The sequence below is a fragment of the Marmota flaviventris genome, chromosome 6, assembly GCF_047511675.1.
Source record: "Marmota flaviventris isolate mMarFla1 chromosome 6, mMarFla1.hap1, whole genome shotgun sequence".
Classification (NCBI taxonomy): domain Eukaryota; kingdom Metazoa; phylum Chordata; class Mammalia; order Rodentia; family Sciuridae; genus Marmota; species Marmota flaviventris.
Genome location: NC_092503.1, coordinates 14,949,164 through 14,955,695, shown reverse-complemented (window position 1 = coordinate 14,955,695; position 6,532 = coordinate 14,949,164). Strand labels below are relative to the sequence as shown.

Below are 6,532 nucleotides of genomic sequence, written 5' to 3'. Positions count from 1 at the left end.
GGCCTTGAACTCCCTAGGCAAGTGGTCTACCAGTAAACTACAACCCCAGCCCACCACCAGAGGGTTTTAACCAGGAATTAGATTAGTCGAATTTTGGGTTGAGTTCCTGGGGAGCTGTGATAACATTTACAGTCAGCCATCAGTATCCCTGGTTCTACATCCATAGATTAACTAACCATAGATCAAAAACATTCAAAAAAAAAAAAAATCACTGTACTGAACACGTATACTTTTCTTTTTATTATTATCTATACAATACAGTAGAAGGTCAAGTATGGTGGTGCACCCCCATAATCCCAGTGACTCGGGAGGCTGAGGCAAGACTGATCACAGGAAAAACACGTTTATGAGGTGAAATTTGGGGATGAATAAAAAGTTGTGTTTTTAGGCCTCTTAAATTTGAAATGCCTATCAGCCAACCTTGGAGAGGTCTAGGAGGGTGTTGGATTTCTGACTTTGGCACTGGAGGGAAAGGTGGGGACTGGGATTATAAATCTGGAAGTCATCAGCCTTGGAATGGCTTTTACACACAGAGACAGGACAAGTTACCAGGGCAAAAATACAGAGGAGAAAGGGGGCTTTCACCTGTAGGACACAGGAAGTGGACCAGGAAAGGAAACAGGAAGGAGCAGTCAGGGAAGTGGGAGAGGACAATGCCCAAGGAGAAAGAATCCTGCTTCAGAGTGAACCGACGGTCGGTCCCCCCACAGCTGCCTTGGAGAGGACAGGCCAAGCAGAGGGGACTAGCCCTGGCTTGGGCAAGTGGGGATCAGTGGTAACCTTGACCAAGGCGATTTCAGTTCTGTGGTGCCTGGTAGAGAGCTGAGGTCAGAGTGGAGCAGGTCCAGGACAACTAGACTTTTTATGTTTCTTTTGCAGCGCTGGGGATAAGCCAGGCGCACTCTACCGCTGAGCTACACCCCCGGCTTTTTTTTCTTTTTTCTTTTGAGACAGGGTCTCACTAAGTTGCTCAGGATGAACTCAAACTTGTAATCCTCCTGCTTCAGCCTTCCCAGTGGCTAGGCTTGTACCACCATGCCTGCCTCTGGATAGGGCCGAGGAATTCTTTCTGAGCAAGAGGAAGGAGTTGGAGCAGTTGCTGGAGGTGAAGGTGGGGTCAGGGGTGGTTTTACATTCTAAATGTGGGAAACTAATGGTCTACTGACCATAAGATGTACTGGAGAGCAAGAAATTGATGACATTAGAGACAGGAAGGAAATTGCTAGAACGAAGTCCTGTAACCACTTTACAACCTATTCTGCACTATTTAAGAACAGCTTTCTCTAACCGGGCACAGTGGCACTTGCTTGTAATTCCAGCTACTTGGAAGGCTGAGGCAGGAAGAGTGCAAATTTGAGGCGAGCCTAGGCAGTTCAAAAATTGGGGGGTCAGGGGGGAAGTGCGAGTAATTGAGCTAACATTGAGCTACACCCTTGGCCCCATTAGCCTAGGCAGTTTAGCAAGACCCTGCCTCAAGATAAAATAAAAATGTCGGGGACCATTTCAGCGGTAGAGCACCCCTGAATTCAATTCACAGCACTGCAATAGAAAGGGGGAAAAAAGAACCATCTCCCTCTAAAATACAAACAATATCAGGATCAATTGGATATTTTGGACATGCTAAAACTTAACACTTTAAAAGAAGTTATCGTGATAATAGATTGGGTTAGGAGAATTATTTTTAGGAAGCAGGCAAAACAATAGAATTGCAATAGTGTTTTAATAGCTAAAATTTCCTGTCAACTGTTTTAGTCACAGGACAGACTCTTCAAGATACAAAATTATCTTGTGATCCCAAAATAGCTGACCTTGGCATTGTTCCCTTGAACTTTCCCTTAAAATGGAATTTTACGTTCCTTTAAAAATATTAATCTGCATGATTCTACAGAACTTGCTTCTATTGGCAAAGCTCACCTCTGGAATAAAAGACAATTAGTGGCCCAGGGGAGGAAAAATTAAGCTCCTTTTTAATATATTTTGGTTTCCTTCTGGATTGAAACAAGCCAGTAAGACCCTCAGAATAAACCCAGTGTGGGGTTAGGGAGGGGAGAGGTTTGGGACTTGAATTTCAGAATCATAGGACATCCAGGATCATAGCTTTCCCACTGTCAGGCATAGGCCAGTGTGGCACACGCATATGTATACGTCATCATTTTGGGGTGGTATTATTATTATGATGCCTTTTCTTTTTCTCTAGTCTTACAAGTTTTGAATGGATGTCAAATTGATCTTACCTCCCTAACACATTTTCATATGTTCTTAGTATTAACACATGAAATATTTTTGCCTTGGATTATTATGGCCAGTTGGTTAGTGACTCTCATTTGACTCTATCTAGAACTTTCTCCACTTCAGACTTTATTTTTGTAAGTTTCTTAACTCTTTTGCAGGAATACTTTGTTTTTGTTTTTGTTTATTTGTTTGTTTTCATACCAGGGATTGAACCCAGGGGTGCTTCACCATGTAGCCACATCCCCAGCCCTTTTACATATTTTAGAGGCAGGGTCTCACTGAGTTGCTTAGGGTCTCACTAAGTTGCTGAGGCTGTATCTGAACGTTTGATTCTTCTGCCTCAGCCTCCAGAGCTGCTGGGATTACAGGTGTGTGCCACAATGCCCAGCTTGAAAGTGTATTTTTCAAATGATTTTTAAAACATTTGTGAGTTTTAGAAATTTCAGCCTTTAGAATCACAGTCAGGCTTTGTGTCCCTGTCCCCTGGCCCAGGTGAGATGCTTTCTCCTTGTTGCGCCCTCATAGCAGGACTGCAGTTCTGTTGAGGGTGGTACTAATACTAAGGTGGCTCCAAAGGGTCACATTGTATTTCACCTACTGGTCAACTGCAGTATAAATGGAGATGAGATGTTTGGAGTAAATACGTTACACATGCACACACACACACAAACATGAATACATATATACATGCAAAATCATAATTGAAGATACAGCTCTTTTTCATGGCACCTTGTGGGCGATCAGCTGTTCCAAGACAAAGCGGAGTATCTCCTTCCCAGCCACTAGCAACCAGAAACTTATCGAAGTGGAGAGAAGGGTATGGCCACAGAAGTGGCTGCTGGTGCTCTAGGTGAAGAATGGAAGGGTTCTGTGGTCTGAATCAGTGGGGGGAACAATAAACAAGGTTTCCCCATGGCTGTGTTCGCCTGCTACTGAGTTAGGGGCATTCCTGTTACAGACCCAGGCGAACTGGAGAGAGCAAGTGCAAATCTGTACAAGGTTGCGTTGTGGGTACCAATCTGAGCTTCTCAACTTGGTTATTGTAAAAAAAAAAAAAAAAGAAAAAAAAAAGGAGAGAAGGATATTCCTGAACTTGGGGATACCCCTGTACCTCATAGACTGGGACCCCAAAGAGCTAGTAGAATCCGCAAACTTTTCAATCTTTCTAAGGAAGATGATGTCCACCAATACATGATCAGAAAACCCTTAAACAAGGAAGGTAAAAAAACCCAGGATCAAAGCACAAAGATTCAGTGCCCTGTTACTCCACACTGCAACACAAGCGCTGGAGTATTGCTCTGAAGAAACAGCATACTAAGAAAAATGAGGAAGAGGCTGCAGAATACGCCAAACTTTTAGCCAAGAAAATGAAAGAAGCCAAAGAAAGACACCAGGAACCGATTGCCCAGAGACGTGGCTGTCCTCTCTGAGAGCTTCTACTCCTGACTCCAGTCAAAAATAAGAACTTTTAAGAGTAACAAATAAATAAGATCAGACCTTCAAAAAAATATACAAACTAAATTATTAATTTTTCATAATGGTCTCCTCTAGTTAAAGAGATTATGAACGATTTTTGTTATTTTTCTTTGTGTGTTTATACATGCACACACAATTTTGGCACTGGGGATTGAACCCAACCGTGCTTTACTACTGAAGTATATCCCCAGTCCTTTCTTAATTTTATATTTTAAGAGATCACTCCAAGTTGCTGAGGCTGGCCCCAAACTTGGATTCCTCCTGCCTCATCCTCATGAGTTGCTGGAATTAGGCATGCACCAGCAACTCATGAGGTAGCAGATCTTGACATAAAATAATGTGAGGTTCAGCCAGGCATGGTAGTGCCTACCTGTCAATCCCAGCTTTTGGAGAGATTGAGGCAAGAGGATCCCAAACTGAAGACCAGCAGAGCAAAATTTTTAAAAAAAAAAAATTTTTGAGAACAGGCCCAGTGGCCCGCGGAGGGGCTGAGCTGCCAACCACGCCTGCAAGGTAGGCGGACCTCCGACCCCCGGCAGAACAGGCCCAACGGCCTGCTGAGGGGCAGAGCCGCCCCCTCCCCCCACGCCTGCAAGGTAGGCGGAACTGTGACCACCGACAGAACAGGCCCAGCGGCCTGCGGAGGGGCAGAGCTGCCCCACGTGCCTGCAAGGTAGGCAGACCTGCGACCACCAACAGAACAGGCCAGACCTGCAACCGACAGACAGAACAGGCCCAGCGGCCTGCGGAAGGGTAGAGCCGCCCCCCCCGCACCTGCAAGGTAGGCGGAACTGTGACCACCAACAGAACAGGCCCAGCGGCCTGCGGAGGGGCAGAGCTGCCCCCTGCGCCTGCAAGGTAGGCGGCCCTGCAACCACCAGCAGAACAGGCCAGACCTGCAACCGACAGACAGAACAGGCCCAGCGGCCTGCGGAAGGGTAGAGCCGACCCCCCGCGCCTGCAAGGTAGGCGGACCTGCGACCCACCGGCAGAACAGGCCCAGCGGCCTGCAGAGGGGCAGTGCCGCTGCCTGCGCCTGCAAAGTAGGCAGAACTGTGACCACCAACAGAACAAGCCCAGCGGCCCGCAGAGGGGCAGAGCTGCCGCCTGCGCCTGCAAGGTAGGCGGACCTGCTACCGACCGGCAGAACAGGCCCAGCGGCCTGTCGGCATGGTAGGCACATTGCCCCAATTGGAGGAGGGGCAGAGCCGCCGCCCGCGCCTGTGAGGGAGACTTTGCAACTATACAAGAGCAATATAAATATATAGGGGGAAAATTCAATAGCACAACAGATTCACCAAGCAGAAAGAAACGCGAACAGTATGAAGAGACAAGGAAAGAAAGGACCACAAGCAATGCAGGTCAACTCAACGTTAGAAGAGGTAATATCTGCAGCAGATGGAATGTCAGATAAAGAATTCAGGATATACATGCTTCAGATGATCTGGAGTCTCAAGGAAGACATCAGACAGCAAAATCAGACAATGAAAGATCACTTCAACAATGAATTACATAAACAAATCCAAGAAGCAAAAGATCAACTATACAGGGAGATAGAGGTTATAAAAAACAAACAAACAGAAATCCAAGAAATGCAGGAAGCAATAAACCAACTTAAAAACTCAATTGAGAATACTACCAGCAGAGTAGAACACTTAGAAGATAGAACATCAGACAATGAAGACAAAGTATTTCAACTTGAAAAGAACATAGACAGCTCAGCAAGACTGTTAAGAAACCATGAGCAGAACATCCAAGAAATATGGGATAACATAAAGAGACCAAACTTAAGAGTCATTGGGGTACAGGAAGGAATAGAGGTTCAAACCAAAGGAATGAGCAATCTATTCAATGAAATAATACGAGAAAACTTCCCAGACGTGAAGAATGAGACAGAATCCCAAATCCTAGAAGCCTACAGGATGCCGAATGTGCAAAATCGTAAGAGATCCACACCTAGACACATTATAATGAAGATGCCCAACATACAGAATAAGGAGAGAATTTTAAAAGCTACAAGAGAAAGGAAGCAGATTACATTTAGGGGTAAGCCAATCAGGATAACAGCTGATCTTTCAACACAGACTCTGAAAGCTAGAAGATCCTGGAATAACATATTTCAAACACTGAAAGAAAATGGGTTCCAACCAAGAATTGTGTATCCAGCAAAATTAAGCTTCAGGATGGAAGATGAAATTAAAACCTTCCATGATAAACAAAAGTTAAAAGAATTTGCAGCTAGAAAACCATCTCTTCAAAACATCCTCGGCAAAGCATTACAGGAAGAGGAAATGGAAAATAACAATGAAAACCAACAGTGGGAGGTAGGACACTAAAGGGGGGAAAATAATCAAAGAGGAAAACAAACCATGTTTAGTAACAGAAATAAACAAATATGGCTGGAAGAACAACCCATATCTCAATAATAACCCTAAATGTTAATGGCTTAAACTCACCAATCAAGAGACACAGGCTAGTAGAATGGATCACAAAACAAGACCCAACAATATGCTGCCTACAGGAGACGCATTTGATAGGAAAAGACATACATAGGCTGAAGGTGAAAGGTTGGGAAAAATCATATCACTCATATGGACTTCGGAAACAAGCAGGAGTGTCCATACTCATATCAAATAAAATAGATTTCAAGCCAAAGTTAATCAAAAGGGATAAAGAGGGACACTACATACTGCTCAAGGGAACCATACACAAACAAGACATAACAATCATAAATATATATGCCCCAAACAATGGTGCAGCTATGTTCATCAAACAAACTCTTCTCAAGTTCAAGAGTCTAATAGACCACCATACAATAATCATG

The 6,532-nt window shown here is 44.4% G+C and overlaps 1 pseudogene; it reads left to right on the top strand.

Annotated features, from left to right (window-relative positions):
- The first annotated feature begins 653 nt into the window (after positions 1-653).
- LOC114095982 (small ribosomal subunit protein eS6-like) lies at positions 654-3,694 on the top strand (annotated as a pseudogene).
- Positions 3,695-6,532: the final 2,838 nt, after the last annotated feature.